This window comes from Halichoerus grypus, chromosome 6 (genome assembly GCF_964656455.1).
Source record: "Halichoerus grypus chromosome 6, mHalGry1.hap1.1, whole genome shotgun sequence".
Lineage (NCBI taxonomy): Eukaryota > Metazoa > Chordata > Mammalia > Carnivora > Phocidae > Halichoerus > Halichoerus grypus.
Window position 1 is genome coordinate 143,370,277 of NC_135717.1, and position 20,691 is coordinate 143,390,967.

General features: G+C 39.0%; 1 protein-coding gene and 1 pseudogene across 4 annotated transcripts in view; one reads left to right on the forward strand and one right to left on the reverse strand.

Moving 5' to 3' along the window:
• Window positions 1–8,083, reverse strand: part of LOC118531123 (small ribosomal subunit protein eS25 pseudogene) — a 42,958-nt pseudogene extending 34,875 nt beyond the window's left edge.
• Window positions 1–20,691, forward strand: part of TMTC2 (transmembrane O-mannosyltransferase targeting cadherins 2) — a 388,107-nt gene that overhangs the window by 79,390 nt on the left and 288,026 nt on the right. The gene's annotated exons all lie outside the window — the stretch shown is intronic.

The window sequence follows — 20,691 nt, forward strand, 5'->3', positions numbered from 1 at the left end:
CATGTTGCTCATCCCCTACAAGCCCGGCGGCTTCCCTAATTTGCATGGGTCCCTTGGGCATTGTCCTGTAGGCCTTGCATAGCTTGACCTCTTCTTTAGTTTAGTGACCCCTGTCATCTTGGTGTTCATTCCTGGGGCCTGTTTCATGCTAATTAGGACTTCAACCAGTTGCTGTTTACAACTGTGTGCTTTAGAAAGCAGGGCCCTCTCCAAAGACCACATTGGTGGTCTTAAACTGAGCTAGTAGGATTGAAGACTCCACCCCAACCCCAGAGAAAAGCCTCTTTACGTTTCTGTTTCTTTAGAAATATGTAGCAACCACATCATTAACATAAATAAACAAATAGTGAAGAACTGAATTTTTGGCCTTAATGCTTCTTAATGATAACCAAATGCTCCTTAAGAGTCTGCTATAATCCCTAACTCCAGGGTCCTAAGAAATTAGATCATCTCAGCCTCCCCTGCCACTGTGAACATTGGATAAAGGTATGATGGAGGGCTGAAAAACAGAGGGCAAGTTAAATGACCCCAAGCTTAGGAATTATTTACAATATAATTATCTATTTGATGAAACTGCTTGAACAAAAAGAAGCAGTTCTGTGAACCTCATGCATGATGTGTGTTTGACCTTGGTAAATCGAGGTTCCAGAATTTATTACAGGCTTCCTCTGATAGACACTGTGTCTGCATTTCGGCCGAGAGCTCTGCTGGCCTTCCTGCTGTTGGGCTAACGGACGCAGACTCTTTGACCAGTACTGCTTTCTGACATTCTCATGTTTGGAAGTGTTAACTGAAGCCAGCGTTAAGTCAAAGCCCTCACCCCCGATCACTTTGGAGAGCTGGTTACAAAGCCCCATTTTGAAACAGAATCTCTGAGATCAGTGTTTGTCATAGTCACTGAACCCACTGTCCCCGAGAAGAGGACAATGGAAAGAAATCTGTGTCCTAAAGACACTGATTTCCTCTACCTTTCGTAAATGAAGTACAATGTGATGGCTGCTTAATAAAGCATCTGGATTCAAGGCTTGCGTGATATACAATACCTTTGCGTTTCTTCTGAGTAGCCTCTTTATTCCTAATTTTGATAATGTGATGTATTTATTGCAAAGAAATTAACAAAAATTATTGAGTGTTCCCTTTTGCACAGAAAGAGTATGTGGACTTTATTGGGGGGAAATGCTTTCATTTGGTCTTTCATGGGCATCATAAATCTCATGTTGACAGGCCACTTGGCTTCATAAACATGTTTATGCGGTTTCTTTTACAATGAAAATAGGGTACCTTAGAATTTTTGATTAGAAATTTTTCAATTAAAGGCAAATGAGTTTGGATCCTAAATGGATTTGAGTAACTTCCTGGATTTGGAGAAAATTAATAGGTACTAAAAAGCTGGTAAGGCAGGTCGTTTAAATCAAAGTGCTTACTTAGAATAATTCATGGCATTAGAAGATAAGCCTGTTTTCTTCTTGTTGGGCACGTAATTTTTAAGTGATTTTTTTTATAGCTCTTCCTACAAAAAGTTGGTGTTATGAGCGAATGTGTGTGTGTGTGTGTGTGTGTGTGAGAGAGAGGAGAGAGAGAGAGAGAGAGAGAAACAGACTCACAGACACTCTGAGTGGGCCTAAGGCCAACTTAGAGATCCTCCCTTGTCTCTTGTCCCTCACCTTAGTCTCCTCAGATACAAACAAGAAGAGGATGGACGGAGGCAGACCTTCTCTTGCCTTGGCATTGTTTTGAAACTAGGATATTTGTAGCCCAGTGAGTGGAAATGTGTTTCACCCTTAGGATTCTGATCGTGTATTTTTCCTTTAGTAGGTCATTGATTCTTCTTCTCTACCTAAATTTCATTCTTGTAAGTGGAGAGCTCACACTTAGGATTTCATGAAGGTACTTAATCTGGCCAAAAGAATGGTTAGGCGGTGATTAAAATCTGAGGGACGGGGCTCACTACCAAGTTGTCATTTCATGAAGAGTATATCGTACTGGTTTTCTCCAACATCTGAAGGATCCTAAAGTGGGTGATTTTTGTCTCAAGGATACAAGCCTCTGCAGCAAGTGAAGCAAAGCAGGTGGGGGAGCAGGCTGGTGAGGAGGACTTCAAGCAGGGATCCATCTCAGACTGTTCCTTCCAGTTCTTGGTCTCCTCAACTGATAAAAATTAGGATTGCACCACATCCTGCTCCATGGTAGGATGGTGGTAGATCAAAGTGAGGTGTTTGTAACAGCACTCTGCAAATTGTAAAGTGGGATACACAAAGATAGGAGAATTCCGAATACAGCCTTATCTGCCATTAATTACCCTTAGCAGATGCAAATATGTAAAGTAGGCCTGTCGGTATGCAAATATGTAGAGTAGGTAAGTTATTCTCCCTTTCTTTCTTTCTTTCTTTTTTTTTTGGACCAATTCATCCTATCATTCCAAAACAAAATTTGAGAACACATGTACACTATCTAAATATTTTAAAAATATACACATATAATACTGTAGTGATATGTTATGTGTATTATAAGCCTATAAAAATGGAAACCAAAATAGAAACTTCAGTATATTTCTCTCATACCCTGGTTGATTATCTTGTATCAACTCTCCTCCCTTAAAATATGAAAACCCTCTCTAAAAAAGGCACTGGCTGGGAGATTGTATCCTGGAGAAGATGGGCTGTGTTGTCCGAGGACCTGCATATTTAGAGAGTGGAAATGGTACATGGAAGCTGACACAGTATGTTATTGTTCGATATATGCCTTAGGTGGACTGGTGTGTTAGATCTGATGTAATTACTGTATTCTCATGGTGATAAAATTGGTGTTTCCTCCTACTCTATCAGAAATTAATGGAGGGCGGCAATTTGATCCTGGGCCAAGGTTTCCTGCGTTACAGGCTGAATTTGTAGACATTAAAATTCTCTAGCCTTCGTCTTTCTCAACCATCTTAAGGCCATCTCACTTCTTTTGTCTCTCCAGCTGTAGATGAAGGCTGACTTCCTGTTACCTTCCATCTGGAAGTCCGAAAGTGATTAGGCAGTGTGGGGTTAGCATTTTGTCAGGATAATGCCATGCTTCATTTTTTGGTTTTTGGTTTTTAATTTTCCTGGCGTGCATTCAGCTGGAGTTAACAGCATATTAATTTCCTTAGTGGAGGACATCGGCTTTATTACAGGAATCTGCCCTGGAGCTTTCTGAGCGGCACTGATTTCTCTTCCGTGTGTGCACGTGTGGTCTTGTGTGTGTGTGTGTGTGTGTGTGTGTAGCCTAGATTATAATTTTTATGTCTTTTTTTGTTTGTTTGTTTTTCCAGTTTCCATTTGGGAATGATAAGAGTGAATAATCGAAGGCTAATACCTGGTATAGAAGGGAAGAGATTTGCTGTACCTTCCTTTTGGTTTTGCTTCTCTTAAAGATACAGTGATGTAGGTAGGATTCATGAAGATCCAAGTCACTGGGAAAGGACTCAGCCTACTTTGTAGGCTTTCCTTAGGGCCTGAAGATGCTGGGGAATTGCAGGAGCACTCAAACATTAGCTGGGAAAGACATAGAGGGAAAAGTCCATTTTGCTTTGATTTTTATCAGAACTGGGAAATGCTACTGGAAAAGGAATTTCCTTATCCTATGCTTAATCCTGAACCCTCTTATTCCTTCTCTTGGTATTAGCTATTTTAATTTTAATCTAAAATAACCCCCCCCCCCAAAAAAAAAGAAAACAAACCAGAGCACGTTCCTCCTACACCGGGATGTGAGAATTTAACTTTTTCTTTGCTTTGTGAATATTATTTGGTTTACCAAGTCACTGGCAGTAAAGCTCTTTGTTTTCCAACAGAAAAATACATTTCGCAAAAGAAGACTACTTACCTGAGAGTCCCCTCCTCCCCCAGAATTGAAGTTCCCCACACCATTGAAAAAATTGTGAATTGAAGGAATCATTTCAATATTTTGAAATGTTACTACATGTATTTTATTAATCCCATTATTAAGAAAATCTACTGCATTTGTTCTTATCAGTATCATTTCTTACATGGCTTGTCCATTGATGGAATTTTATTTTTATTTATTTTTGAGATTTTTTTTTTTTTTAAGTCGTCTTTACACCCAGCATGGGGCTCGGACTCGCAACCCCGAGATCAAGAGTTGCATGCTCTACTGACTGAGTCAGCCAGGTGCCCCTATTGATGGAATTTTAAAAACCAGTTATTAATTTCTTCAGTAAATTTAAAACTGCAGAAAAGTTATTATTGATTTTCTTGACAGATAGAATTGCCAGCAAGACTGTTCCCTCCCACCTTTCTCTCTCTTTCCACCACCTTCCTCACTCTCTTCAGTTAGAGGGAAGTTCTCAGATTCAGAATTTAAGTTTTCATAACAGACACACTTGTAGTTGTTGTATATATGTATTTATAAGTGTTTGTGTGTGTGTGTACATATATAGCTGTATTCCTGTCTATCCATTTATTGCTGGACTGCATAATTTAAGCAGATTTCACAAGACAGGGCAGCAACTCAAGGAATGATTTCTTACTGAATTCATTCTAATATCCCAAATGCCCTAAAGATAATAGTGATATTGAAGAGAAAAATGACAGTCTCTCACCACTGAACCTGATTTGGCAGGCCTGAAGCTCAGCTCTCTTTGGTACTTTAGGATGATCTGGTCTTCATGATTCTAGACACCAGGACTCAGAGCTGACCCCTGACCCTTGGAGGATTTGGTTCATTTCTGCAGAGATCAGTTAAATATCTGATAAGTGGAAGGCAGTGTGTAAGAGTTTATGTCAATTTATGTATATATTAAAATTCTGAGTGAGGCAAGACTATTTTGTGATATATCCTCTCTGATTTTTAGATTTCTTCCCAAGTTTGGGTCACTGCAGAGATTAGTATTTTTTAGTGATTTTTAAAAAACAATTTTTGCCTATAGAACAATACAGAAAGTTAAGCTGCCCAATAACCTGATGGTTGTTTTGCTGATATTTTTTTTCTTTTCCTGATTTCCCTGTGTTCTGTTTGGTGAGGTTATCTTTCCATTAAGAAGTGGTGATCAGGTCATCCAGTAGGTATCTGTCTACATGTATATAAGGTGTTAGAGAAAACAAAGAAATATCTAACTTTCTGTCTTCCCTCTTCAAAGGAATTACAATCTAGTCAAGAAATTATGACATACACCCTGGCAAAGGTAGTTTATCTCCTGTCCACCTCAATTTAAATAACAGTGTAAGGCAATAATGAAAAGATGTCACAGGGTTTACTACATTAGATATTGCCCAGTAAATTGTAGTGGCTTTCACGGTTCAGAAGCAGGATTGTTTGTTTCTTTCTGTTACTCTGTACTCACCGTGATAAGTGTAGTCACCATCTGTCACCGTATGACATTACTATACTATTATTGACTGTATTCCCTATGCTGTACTTTTCATCTCTGTGGCTTATTTATTTTATAATTGGAGGTTTGTGTGTCTTAATCCCCTTTATTCCACACATTCCCCGGCTACCTCACCTCTGGCAACCACCAGTTTCTTCTCTGTATTGAAGAGTCTGTTTTTTGTTTGTTTATTTGTTTTGTTTTTTAGATACCACATATAAATGAAATCATATGGTATTTGTCTTTCTCTGTTTGACTTATCTCACTTAGCATAATACTCTCTAGTTCCATCCATGTTGTTGCAAATGGCAAGAGTTCATTCTTTTTTCATGGCTGAGTAATATTCCATTATATATTTATTTTACACACACACACCCCACAGCTTTTTTTATCCATGTATCTATTGATGGACACTTGGGCTGCTTCCATATCTTGGCTTTTGTAAATAATGCTGCAATATACATAGGGGTGCACATATCTTTTCAGTGGGGATGATTTTATTCCTTTTTTGAAAATGGTTCAATTCATGTTGATGCAGAGATCGATGCTACTGAATTCTTCCATTTTGTACTTTGAGAATTATTTTTGCCAGCTGCTATTTCTGATAGGGAACTAAATCTTTGGTTGCATTTGAGTGGATAGATGAGCATCTGACATTATTTTGAAGTCGTGCTAATGAGTTAGCCTTTAAATGTTGCCTTTGCAAGCACTCCTTTATTGGGAATTTTTTGATTTGGAAGATCACTTCCTACACTTACCCCCTTTGTCTCCAGCAGTGACTTGAGCCCAGTGTCTCTGGGTAAAGTGTCTGAAGTCCTTAAGAGCTCTGAGTGGTTTTCTTCAGTCTTTGTGAGTACCTTGGAGTGAAACTAACCCCAACTCCAAGGGGTCTTGTAGATTTTTTTTGCTTTCTATAAACATGTTTACTCTTCAGTTAAGCTGTTGTTGATTTGTATATATAGCATTTAAACATGAATTCTTCATGCTTACCTATTTTCTTGTTACAAGCTGGAGAAACTGAAAAGTGCTCGATTTATTTTGTCTTTCTCAGGCTGGAGAAGCCTGTATAATAGTGCGGTTTGCGTTGAGCCCCAACACTCTTTCCTTTGCTCACTGAGCTTCATCGGGCTGTTTCCTTCTAACAAATGTTGAGTTTTGGTTGGGCAGCGGGCTTGTACATTTTAATTACCATACCCAGTGAAAACTGGTAAAAATCTTTTTCATGTTTATATTTTCACTACCACTTAAGATAAGTGGTTTTTATCATTTTCTTTATTTCTGTGTTTTTTACATGGCGTGAGTAGAACAGCATGGCTAAGGGATATTATTTATGAAATGTCACTGGGACTTGTTTTCTGAAGTAAATTGCCATCTTACATATCATAGCTTGTTTGTATTTTAACTGTTTCTGAATTGGGAAGGAGCTACTATTAAGGAATTGTTTATAGCATGTTTTAGATGTTTACTCTTAAAGGGTTCAAATAATACAGAACCCATCTATATGTAAATGAATTTAGACTTTTCCCTGTAGTGTTTGTTAGTATTTGCTAAATCTTCCCAGGCTGTTGCTTGCTAGATTTGCTTCATAAAGTCTTTATCCCTTACAATTATCTTTGACCTAATTCACTTTATCATATCAACACAGATTTGTGTTTATATAATTCTCTTAGGTGATTAAAAACAGATATGGGAAATTAAATGTCCTTAGACCGACAGTGGGCTAAACTTTTCTTCCCTCACTCCATTTCGATAATGTGTGTCCTATTTTAAAGAAGTAATATGTGCTTTCCAAAATGGCATTTTGTTGTAAGATAAGAATAGATTTTCCGGTGTCCCAATAGCATTTTGATGATTTCTTTACAAAAAGTCGGTTATGGGTTTCCATAAAGTAAGTTTAAAAAAGTCAGATCTGTTTCTATATTTTAAATATAACTTGATTTAAAAAAAAATCTATTCTTATGTAACATTTTGGAAACATGCATTTTGGGTAAAGTGCTTTTTATTTTGGGGAGAGTTTATTATAGCACTATTATTCAAGTAAAGAAATGATATGACAGTACTTCTTCTGACCCTATATATAGATATTTGGAATAATGAAGGTAAATATTTTCCCGCAAATTCAATGGAAATATTCAAAATTCTTACATCATTGCAGCTACCTATAACTACTGGCAAAATTGAGGTTAGATGACACATATTTGTCAAGGACTCAATTATTATGGTTACCTGATTTTTTTCTAAGCAATGTTTGGTAGGCTAGGAGCAACAGTATTGTGCATAGCAGGATTGCTTGGGTTGGGGGGTTGTCAGTGCGGTGGCCCTTTGTGGCCCTGCCTCCCACCATGAGGCCCCCTTCTTGCATGCTCCTTTGTGTTTTACATGTGTCTCTTCACCATTTTAATAATTTGTTTAGCTGCTTTCTTCCTCATGTGGTGAGTAAAAAAGTTACTCGCTTACGTTGCTTTCTATTCTTGCTTCCCAGACCCTTCCCATGTTCAAGAACTAATGTTCCCACCTTTTCCAGCAGGCGCTTTAGTGTCTCTGGGAAATCATTTTATAATTACGTCCTTCATGTCTTGTTGCACTCGCCATAAGCACGAAACTGCGCTTGGGTTCTTGGCCTATTCTGTGTCTCCTTTTCCTAGTGCTCTGAAGTTCTGAACCCCGGCAGCTCTTCTCTTCCATTGTCTGAACCAAGAGTTCTGAATGGACTTGTAGAGGAGAGCCTGGCATTCTGTCTCTCACCAGAGTTTCCTTTTGTTAGATGGCTTCCTGGGGTCTCCAGATTCATTCCTTTTGTCTTTTTGAAACCAGCCACTGAAACTGGGATAGACAAAGTGAAACAGGTTTTCTGATCTTATGAATGGCAGGTGTAGGGAGTGGGACTGTGCTGAGCAATCAGGATCATCCAAAACTGTCAGGGAAAAGGATGGATTGCCACCTGTAAGCTCTACCTGTGTGTATGCTGAATTCCAGAAGTTGTTAATAACAGGGGAGAGGGCGAGGTTTAAGTACACTGTAAGGGTCAAGATACACTTAAAATAAGAAATAAACAGGCACCTGGACTCTATAAATAAATATGACTATCATGAATTAATGGCATTAGCAGCATGAGTAACACACAGATTCATTAAACAAATTTGTCTTTCCATATAGTATGAACAATATTGACTTGAAGTATAGTGCCATGCCTGATTTAAAATTATGTAGAAATATCGACTGAGCCAGGCTCTCTATTGGGATATGCAAACAACTCATGTTCTTGATCACCTCTAGAGAAACAACAGTGACAGATGAAGCCAGGAGATCTAAGGAAATTTGTGCTGTTAATGCTACAAAAAGAATCTTGACTGATGGGCATTTGATTCATCTTCCCTTCTTTGAATTTGTAACCTTGAGTCTATTCTAACATCATGATAGGAATACAAAGAATAAGAGTTTGTGATACCTTCTACTTTTAATTTGCTTTCGACATTCTATTGTATTTGTTTTCCACATTTAACCTCTGGAGCAAGCAGGGCAAGTATTATTAATATTATCTTATATTTGACAGAGGAAGGACCTGCTCAGAAGAGATGAGTGAACTCCCCAAGGCCATGCTGTCAGGTCTAGAGTCCCATGCTTTCTGATGCTGAGCCCAGGGCTTTGTCACAATTGTGGGAGGGATGAGTTGGGCCAGTAGGAGTTGGTTTTTCTCTCTGGCTGTGGTTTACTGCTCCTGTTTGAGAGACTCAGATTGTGAAATTTCTCTCATATCGGTAGTTTGGTTTGGAAATGCCATTTGATAGCATTTTTTGTTTGTTTGTTTGTTTGTTTGTTTTGCTTTCTCTTGTGAATTCCCTTGAGAAGGGGATGCTGACTTTGCTGGTGAGAGGTAAATCTCTGGACTCCATTCAGTATGTTAAAAAAAAAATCCCTTTTTTTCCTTCCCCCTCTGCCTTTTGCCCTTCTTTTGGAATATATTTTGAGCAAAATGTACTGATTGCTAGGATACTGTAGTGCCACTTAACCCCTGTTTCGGAGGGCTGGTCAAATGAGCCCATCCATACCACTCAAATGACATGGGTGAGGTTGGGTATCATCTCTAGGTTTCTGTCTTATGGGACCAGATGCTCCTCTCTAAAGACTGTAAATCTAGCCCGATAAACAAGTCATCTTGAGTATGCTGTGCTTCTGTCCTGGGGAGGAAAGCCTACTCAAGAATTTATGTTTTAAACTTTAATAATATGGTACTCTTCTTTCCCAGATTTAGCATCATTCAGTGAGAGAAACTAGTGCATTATTAGTTTTTCTAATGAGAAAGCACGTTCAAGAGGAGACCTGTGCCTCTGGTATAGGGAGAAGCCATAGTCCTGGAAGTTATCAGGCATGAAGTTACTAAATCCTCCCTTTCTGAAGTTGGTATTTATCAGGAAGAAAAGGTTTTTGCCACTTTTCTTATGGTAAGGAGCGTAGCTCCCACTTGTGTTAGTGTGTCTGATTCTCACATCTGGGGGTAGGTGCCTGCCTTAATCATTTGCTTTGTAACTTATGCTTGAAATTGTGTCTCATCTTTGACTATTCTTTCTACATGAATTAGTCATTTCAATAAAAAGTCTGTTCCCATATTATGTAATTCCAATTCTTGAGCTTTTTAACTTACCATGTTGCTAGGGGTTTTTATTCTTTGCTAACATAGCCATACGTCATGAGCATCTTGACCTCCGAACCCTTTTGTGGTCGTCCCATTTGGTTTTCATTGTTTTTTACTTTGGACATTGAAATAACCTCTTGTCTGTTCTCTGCCAGTAATCTTAAATAAAATGTTGTGCATATATTTAGAAGATTGAATTGCTCTCCTGATTAAAAACCTGTGATTTTTCGATAGGCCAGAGATTCTTAAATTTCATTCACTGGACCGGCAACATGGACATCCCTAGGATCTTGTTAGAAATGTGATTCTCAGACCCCACCCTAGACCGAGTGAATCAGAAATCTCTGTTTTCTGAAGCCTTCTGGCGAGTCTGATACATCCTACAGTCTGAGAACGACTGCGTGGGCAGTGGGACAAAGCCCATGTTCCCTACCAGGCATGTAGGGCCTTTGACGAGCTCATGCCTCAGTAGCTCCTGCTTCAAGCTTTGTCTTCATCACCCACTTGCCCCAACTGTCACTGTTCTAGACTTCTTGTCATTTTCAGCACATGACATACACTCCCATGCCCCGTACTTTGCTCAGCTATTCTGACTTATCAAGAATGTTCTTGCCCTCCCCCGACCCCCAGGCTTGGTGAATTCCTACCGATGCAAGCGGCGCGGATGCAAAATGTAGTGGAACGCGTATAAACAGGCTTGATTTAAAATCTGTCTACTGTCATTTACTAGATGTGTGTCCACTTTTAGCCTGGTTTTTCTTATCTAATAATAGTGATAATGATACCTTAGCATCATTGTGAGACTGAACAAGATATTCTGTATAAAGCACCTATCATATATTCTCTCAGGGAGGGTTCAGTATGATTTTTTTGAGGCGAAATTTACAGTACATAAAATTAGCGATTTGAAAGTACGCAGCTTAGTGGGTTTCCATACATTCACAGTCCTGAGCAATTACCACCTCTATCTAGTTCCCAAACATTTCAACACCTCCCAGAGAAGACCCTGTACCCATTAAGCAGTCTCTACCTCTCTCCCTTCTTTCTTCAGTGTTACTTTTTTTACTTTTACATGGTCTTTTCACATGATATGTCAGGAGATGCTTATTAGCATATCCATATTTGATTTTCTAGACAGAGTGCTTATCCCATGTAGTGTGTGTACAGTTTGCATTTTAATTATGATAAATTAAAATGATGAGTATCTAAATCAGACTACAAAACATGGTTAATTTTTGCCAAATGAAATTAGTATATGTTGTACAGTCATTATAATTATTTTTGTGATTTCCTGCAGTGTCTGTGTTGTTATCTTTACTTTAGCAGGACTCCTTTTTTTTTTTTTTCTTTAAGATTTTATTTATTTATTCATGAGAGACAGAGCGAGAGAGAAAGGCAGAGGGAGAAGCAGGCTCCCAAGGAGCAGGGAGCCCGATGCGGGACTCGATCCCAGGACCCTGACATCATGACCTGAGCCGAAGGCAGATGCTTAACCATCTGAGCCACCCAGGCGCCCTAGCAGGTCTCCTTTTGAGAGAATGGATACACACAACCATTTCAGTGTTCAATTACGTAATAGCAATATGGTTATTATTCTGGATAGTTTCCTTACTACCTAGTTATTTATACAAACCTAACTGTTGTGATGCAACAATGGAATGTAACTTTCTTTATTGGACCCCCTCTCTTTCACCTTCTGGATCTTAGGTTTTTAAGCCCTCAAAATAATGTTTAACCCTTGTAAAGGATGTTGTATTTTGTGTCACTTTTATTTTATTTTTATTTTATTTTATTTGAGAGAGAGAAGGCGCATGTGAGCCGGGGAGTGGAGAGGGGTGGAGGAAGAGGGAGAGAGAGAATCTTCAGCAAGCTTCATGCCCAGCTCGAAGCCTGATGTGGGGCTTGATCTCACAACCCTAAGATCATGACCTGAGCTGAAATCAAGAGTTGGATGCTTAACCAACTGAGCCACCCAGATGCCCCTATATGTCGCATTTAATCTTTATCCCCAGATGATATTACAACAATAAAGCTTAGTCTTTTTTCTTTTTGTAACATTAAAACACATCTTCAGTTCTAAATTTAGAACTTTGAAACTAACAACTTTTTTTTTTTTCTTTAGAGATTTTATTTATTTGACAGAGAGAGACACAGCGAGAGGGGGAACACAAGCAGGGAGAATGGGAGAGGGAAAAGCAGGCTTCCCGTGGAGCAGTGAGCCCGATGCGGGGCTTGATCCTAGGACCCTGGAGTCATGACATGAGCCGAAGGCGGACGCTTAACGACTGAGCCACTCAGGCGCCCGAAAACTAATAACTTCTAAAAAGCATTATCTAATTAATGTTGATTTCATTTTCTAATGACATGGTACAAGTCCAATTTAACCCTAATATTTTATATGCAGAACATACTTTCATTCCAAATGACTAAATTAGTGTTACCACCTCAAAGGACACTTGATTTCAGTTTAGAAGTATTAATTGTAATAAGGAATTAACAGCCTGAGGATTTGGGGAGTTTCTACACCGCTTCTTCCTGTACCAGTTTAGAAATGACTTAGGAGTTAGTAATATGGTGTGGGGGTGGGAATGGGAGTTTTTCAAGTCGGAACACTGGTGCTCATTAGCATATTTCAAACTAGAATGCTGTTTTGTTTCAGATAGATTTATTACACTGTCTTTCTCCCCAATTCACTGCAGTGTGTGAAGGCTCAGTTGGAACAAACAAAAGAGATATATAACCCTTGAACCAATTAGCATAGCTTACAATGTTCTTAATAGGCTTATCTACTGTATATGGGACTTGGGAAAGTGACTTAACTTTTATGCTTCCTTGATCTCTAGGGAAGGGTTTCAGCCTTAGCTGCTTTACACCCACAATGTAAACTTCACATATTTGGTTTTCTGCTCTCTGATAGAAAACCTTCTTTACAATTTGATAGCTCCAGGGTGCTGTAGTCACTCACTTGCGGCTATTAAGTTATTTGCACAGGTTCTGTTGATGCGTGAGAAGAGAGCACATGTGACTTGGTCCTGGGGCGACTCGCTGCCCTCCGCCGGCGTGTGGGACAGGGCACAGGGCTGCAATTTGTTCAGCTAGTGCCGACTCCTGGGGTGCGCCCCTTCTTTCTGACTCCTCCCTTTAGTCTTTGTCCTTACTCTTTTTCCTGCTTGTGATTGAGCTTGGGTCCCTCTTTTGTCCTTGAAAGGTATAAATGATGCCCATTTCCCTCTTCCACTACATCTACCCACCCGTACACAAAAAGGGTTTCTGTCGGAGGAAATAAATTGGGTATATTGTTAGTGACTTTTATTTCTGAGAACAGGCCAAGGGGCACTGTACTCATGTAGAGCATGTTGATACCACAGACAGGGGGCGGGCTGTACCTCTTGTGAATTTTGCTTTTTGCGTTTTAAGTTAAAAGCGTCTTATAGTTTTATTTTGTCTTACATCAAAAGAGATATTTGTACTCCTGCTTTGCTTTTGTAAAGGCTTCTATTATAAAGACAGGAAAATGATAATCCAATTACCGCAATATGTGATATTCCAATTCGGTAAGGTACACCGAACCAGCTCTTGAAAGTATCTTTGTTAAGAGATTAAGAGTGGGAAGCCATAGAGACTTGCCTTGGTTGTTGACAGTTTGACATTAGGCATGTTACTTAACTACTCTGTGTCAGTTTCTCCATCTGCCAAAGAAAGAGACAGTAATCAATCACAGGATCCTTGTGAATAGTCATACAAAGCTACTGGTAACAGTCTGCTTTGTAGTAAGTGTTCAAGAGTAGGTAGGTAGCAGTGATGCTGATAGAAACCTTTTTAGGAGATAGAGACAAGGAGCCTGGATCCTAAGAAATGTAAGGCTACGTGGAATAGCTCATAAAGGACACTCTTGACCGAGAAGAAGTTGAGAAAATTGTGTATGGTAAGGCAGCCTGTTCCTTCCATAAATTCTATATACTATAGAAAACTCTCACTCACATCTTGATATCCTGATGCCATATTAGCCTTGTATTTGTATCTGAGGGATAGAGATTGGGTGCCTTAAATAAATGTTGGTTTTCACAGGTTTATAGTTGGAAGCACGATCAGATAATTTATACTGTTTTCCCCCTCTTATGTCATAGATTTAGGTTGATATATTATCAGCAGTTTTGGCCTTTCAGAGATAACAAGATGTGTTAGAATTCTGATGTGTTCTGAACACCAGAATCTTAAACCACATATGCCAACCACATAGAAGACACAGAGTAGTGTATCTGTGATGAGGATGAGAGCCTCCTGTGGGCCTTTGGAGTTGCTGGATTTTAGTGAGAGTGGAGGGGAAGTGTTCTTGGTAGGAAACTATGTTTGTAGCCAAGGTGACTGGCCAGATTCTCTGCGACTCTGTATTTCAGTGAAGGCATTGAACACTATGGGAGTGGGGCTAGGGGGTGAGGAATAGAACTTGTTACTAAGGTATCTTGAAACAAGGCTGAAGAATGATTTTATTTGCTGTAAAAAATAAGTTTTACAATAGACCGACAGCAGCTGAAGGCTCTGGTGGTAAATTGAACCCTTTGGCTTCTGGATTTACTAGAGAAACAATTTCTGGGAAAGCTAGTAGGCTTTGTCCTAACACATATAAATACACATATAATAACTAATTATTTCTGGTCCTTTACATGTATTTTAACTTACTCAACAGCCTCCTTTATCTTTTGGTGAAAAGAATTGATAAAAATAACTTCAGCCTACTCCAGCAGTTTAATTTAAGTAGTTGGTCTAAGAATAACTTTGGTAGGGTGGCGAGTTTAGGGGAAAAAAAAAAAAAAAATATATATATATATATATATATATATATATATATACACATATATATATATTCTGCATAGCATATTTAATAAAGTACTAAGTGAGAGATATATTAAATTTAATGTATTTTTCTGAAGTTAGGCATAATCCTATATATCCTAAAAAATAATATTTTAAGACATTATATTTGTAATCTGTGCAAACATTGGAGAGTAGACTTTAAAAAAGAAGTGGCAAAGAATTTTAAAGGAGGAGTATACATTTAGTTAAGAAGGCAAACTTGATTTTGTGAGGAAAGGTGATAAATCTACTTGTGTTTAATTTTGAGTCTACAGTAACCACATGATTTAGCTTTCCTTTTTGTCCTTTCTTTAATAGGACCATGTTAATGCAGTATATTGAATAATGCAGCATTATTTGAAAAATATGGCCATTTCATGAGTTAGAGCCAAGGGGATGGGAAAGTGCATGGGGTATTTGAAATCTCACAGCCTTCCAGGACCCTTTCAAGTCCTGAGGAGTCGTTGTGTTCCTTTACTATAGCACAGTGGGGCAACGAAATCAAACAGGCCTCGGTTTGAGCCTTTGCTTCTTAGTAGCCATGCAACCTTGACAGATATGATTAACCTCCAAGAACCTTGGGGTTCTTATTTGTTAACTGGCCATCATGGTACCTGACACAAAGAAATCACTGGAGAAGAAAGTTTTATCCGCTTCTCTATTAGATGGTATATTTGAAAGCACTTTGCACAGTATTTAGCATTTTAGTGGGTGCTTAATACATGTAGCCGTATAGATGTATGCTGAATGTATTTAGTCTCTTACCTTTTCCTGTCTGTCCCTCCACCCATACATACCGTTAATGTAGCCAAATATTTATAATAACTAAGGATATGCATTCTATTTGATTGTCAAATATTTTGTTACTCAGAAATAGAAAACAGCTCGAAGGCATGGAAGGAGTCCTGCTCTTGTGGTCTCCTGCCCTGTGGTAGGGGTTCTCTGGCTGACCTCAGGATGATTCCTCCATCCTGAGGTTCCAATGATCATTGGAAAATGTTCTGCAAATTCATGTTGGGGCTTACGTCAGGGGTGCCCCGCTGCTCAAAGCCATGCTAAACCTAGATGGGCCACCGAGCATCAGTTTCAACATTTCCGTCAGAGGCCTTTTCGGAGGTTGTGAGTAGCCTCCTCAGCAACCTCCTTGGCTGAACCTTGGTTGAAACTTCTGCCCAAGCACCTTTCCTCCCAGGCCAGTTCTGTTAAGAAGCAGAGTGGTCTAACGACCAAGAGCAGGTCACCTTGGGGGTCTGGGAAGCAAGTGCTGGTTCTGCAACTTAGCAGCCATGAGCTATGTATGACCTTGAGCAAGTTCCTTAACTCCTTGAAGCCTCAGTTTCCTCTCCTGTAAAGTGGGGATATGAAAGTGTCTGCCTTATGCTTTTGTGAAATTCCATTTAAATTATCATATGAGTAGGTATAAGCAGCTCAAAATAAAAGTTAACGATAATATTAAACCATTTTAAGGTAGTGTCTATGTCACGCAAGGCTAAATGTTGGTTGTTTGGTGCTACTATGATTTATGTCACCACAGTACCCAAAATAATAGTTTTTAGTTGTCTTTCAAACTGAAACTGTTTATACCATATCGTTTATACTTTATAGAGTTTGTTATTTTCCCTGCCTTGTTTTCTGCAACACTGACTCCCATTTTTATAACACTATAGATATTCTGCAAATGATTTGGCATTTTTATATCATTGGAAAATAATTTGTTGAAATATTATATTTTATATGGCCTAGGTGCTACTGTAAGGTTATGTATTGCTAATTATAATTTCAAGAAAAGGGTAGGGGGCTATCATCTCATTCATTTCTTTTTTCATTTTTTTACTCACGAAGGCAATCCTTATACTTCTATAATATAATAAATCTGAGAGTCACTCTTATGTACTTCAGAAGAATAAGTCTTCTTGTTGTTAAAGTGAATAGATTGGCTGAATTTCTCATAGAAATGACCCTGTGGTATCCTGATTTGTGGTCTTTTTAGGAAGTGCTAGCTATTTTCTTCAAGTATCATAATATATATTGGCTGCTATGTGAAATAAGGTCTAGGCAGATAAAAAAAAAGTCATGTCAAAAGCATATGTAAAAACATAGCTCAGTGCCTCTCTTTCCACATTCTGTGAATTCTGTAGTAAATCAGTTTCTAAGATAATAGGCTGTAGTTCATCAGGCTTTGAATTATCTGACAGTGGCTTGCTGGCTTATTCATATATTCATGGCATATTTTTGAGGGATTTTAGGTAGATAGGACCAGGAAATATTAAGTCATTTTAGGCTCATGTGGGAATTTTGGATCATGTGATTTGTATAAAATGCTTGAAGCTTATAATTCCTAGGTACCATGGATGTCTCTAAATTTTTGTTTGCAGAGCAGTTTTTTTAAATAGTTCTTTTTAACATAACTGATCCCATTTTTTAAAATCAAAGTTGTAAAGGCTTGCTACTTAGAGAAATTGTGACTAAGGAATAGCCGGAGGTAGAGAAAATATGTATTTGAGACAAATCCAAGCAATGATGATATTTGCAGGGAAAAAAATTTGCTTTCAAGAGCAGTTATCTTACTTGACACATTGAGAAAAGCCCATGTTACATTTGTAACTCCAACAAAAAATATAATTCCTCCCCTTTACAACATAAAGTCATTCCCTTCTGCCAGCCTGTCTATCATTCCCCAGAAACTCTAGAAACTATTTTCATGGGAGAATTACTACCATAGAATTCTATAATTTTAAAACTTACCTAGAATCATTACACTTTTGATAACACTGATGGAAAATATACTCAGTGATGAAAAATGTACTCAGTCCTGCAAACCAGAGGTCAGATTATTACAGACTGGTGGTATAAAGGTCTTCCTTGATGGGGACTCACTTAGCTTGTTTGCTTCCAGACTCCCTGCTGCGGGAGGAAAGGCTGTGCCCTCCTCTTGCCCAGAGATGAGAAGTGAGCTTTATATACTAAAGAAGCGTTTTCGAGCGAATAAGTGCAGAGGCTCGATAGGAATATGGGAGAATAGAAATACTTGCTGCTGTGGCCTCATGTCTTTTAAGACTTTGGAAAGAGGTGGAATAGTTTGGTAGGGCTGCCGTGATGAAACACCACAAGCTTAAGAAGGTGTAGAAAGCAGAAATGTATTGTCTCCCTGTTCTGGAGGTAGAGGTCTGAAATCAGAATATCAGCAGGGTTGGGTTCTTCTGAATGCTGAGAGGAAAGGATCTGTTCATCACTCTCCCCTAGTTTCTGGTGTTTTGCCAGCAGTCTGTGGCATTCCTTGGCTTTAGAAACCTCCCTCTGATCTCTGCTCTCGTTTCCCATGGCAATCTTTCTCTGTGTGACTGTGTCCAAATTTCCCTTCTTTATAAGGACACCAGTCACATTGGATTACAGCCTACCCTGGTGACCTCATTTGAACTTGATTATCTCTGTAAAGATCCTGTCTTCAAACAAGGTCACCTTTGGAGGGACTGGGGATTAGGACTCTACATACCTTTTATGGGAGAACGCAGCATTACCTTAACAAGAGTCTTGCCGGTAAACCCCTGAGAGTTGCTTGCTGGAGCATCGTGGCAATGAGGGACATGAAGAAGCATAATGGTGAGTTTTAACCGACACACATGCCGGCAGTTAGGCTTGCTTTATTGTTAAGAGTCTTAGGCCCACAGGCATACACCTAACTATTCAACCTCATTGATGAATCTACCAATTGTGATCAACTCCATTGCTGTGATTAATACTCTTAGAACAGTTAATTGGGCTCAGATGTCTTGCTCGCTTGCTTTTATGAGTAAATAAATAGAATATCTTTTGCACACACACACACATGTGCACGGATGCGCACGGAGTCCCAGGCCAAGTCAAGTTTCCCGGCCTTTTGTGAGACATAGATAGAAATAAGTAATAAAATAATAATGATAAATCATAAAGCAAGTAAACAAAAACCCTGGCTCTAGTAGCTATGTGTGACCTTGGCAAATTCCTTAATCTCTTTAGCCTCAGTTTCTAAATCTGTAAACTGAAGGTAATAATAGTATCTTCCTCATAGAGGATTGCTTCCAGATGAAATGAGATAATACTCTGAACGCTCCAAGTACAGTGCCTCGCCTGTGGTCCCAGCACACTAAATGAAGGTGAAGGAGAAGGCAGAAAGGCCGCTGCTCCTGTGGATATCAGACCTCGGGAAGCAGGCATTTCCTAGAGCTCGGGGAAACATCTGGCTCCCCACCTTGCAGGGCCTTTCGCCTGTGTCTGTTGCAGTCCCTGACTCTGCCAGGCTTTCTGCTCCCTTCAACTCTGGGTACTTGATCTCCACACTTGGCACCCAGCTGGACATCAGGCTTCTTTCCTCTCTTTCAAGTTTCATTCATTGTGTTTTCAGAGCAAGGCTCATATTTTTGTCATTAAAGCAGATTATTGGAGGAAAAGGAGGGGAAAAAGTATAGACAGAGTTTACTTAAGCTTCTAAGTAATAAATACTAGTCAGTAACCACCCCCAGCACCCAAATTCTAATAGTTTTAGTGTTCCCACACTATGAACTTGGAAATGTATGATTTATTCACACTGAGGAAATAATCAAGATGTCATGTCCACACTTTTTGCAGGGGTAGGGAGAAAACAGGGTTTGTCCTTGTTGATTTTTAACTGGTAGAGTCAAATCTTATACAAGCACATTTTTCCTGTTAGCATTTACTTGGAAATATGGAATGTGTTTGTGTGTGGCTTAGAGCTGTCCCTGTTGGTTGTAGATCATTTTTAAACAACAAAGAGGGGGTTAAATCAGAAACACACATTGGCATGCTTAGAAGGCGTGTTAATGGAAGTTCAGGGTACCCGGCTATATTTTTGTAATTTTTCTGTATTTTTTATCGACCATATTTATTTTTAAACTTTTTAAAGGGGAGGCAAGGGTTTTGACAACTTCCAAAATATTTGACCATCATTTTTTAAGAATCTCCAATTTGTGAGGCTGTATGCATGGGGTGGGGATGAGGAAAGCTTCCAATGTAATAAGGGACATAAGGCAGTAGACTGAAGTCGTTTGAAGGAAAAGAACGGATTCCCAATTGGGGAATTCAAGGAAATTTTTTTTAGTTTTCTTCCTTGAAGGATGAAACTGATTCTGGCAAAGAAAAATAGGATGAAGAGGAAGAAAATTCTGAGCAAAAGGTGTGATATATACAAAAGTAAGTGCCTGGTTTGATGAATAAAGTTGAGAGATAATGCTGGAAAAGCTGAATGAGAATGGATTGTGGAAGATCAGAATTGGCAGGCTCAGGGGTATAGATCCCAAGGTAAGGGAATAGGAGCAACCACTCTGAGCAGGTTCTGCCATGGGGAGGCTAGTCTGATAGTGTAAGATAGTTAGAGAAGATGGTCTGAGAGTCTTTAAGGAGTCTTTAAGGAGCTTCTCTAGTATTCTTAGTTTGTAGATATGAGGGCCTGAATGTCGTTAATGGAGGCTGGACTGTGGAGAGAGTGACAACATGTGTGAAATATTGTAAAAGTACTGTTAATGAGACTCGATGCAGGTTAGAATATGAGAAGGAATCAAAGATGGCCCCAGGGTTGTGATCCAGAGTTTCTGGGAAAACTGGGTACCATTAGTACATGTAAGGAATATAGGAAGAAGATGTTAAAGTTTGGGTATGTTGAGTTTGAGTGGTTAGGATAACATCATGACATCCAGTTGGTTATACCTAATAAGGCAAGTGGAAATATGAAAGAGACTTGGTTGTTAAAACAAATGTTGGACTCATTAAGAAAATTAATTCACCAACCCTTTACTGAGGGTCTATATTGTGCTACTTTGGGGACTGTAGAGATGAATGATATGGTTCCTATCTTTGAAGC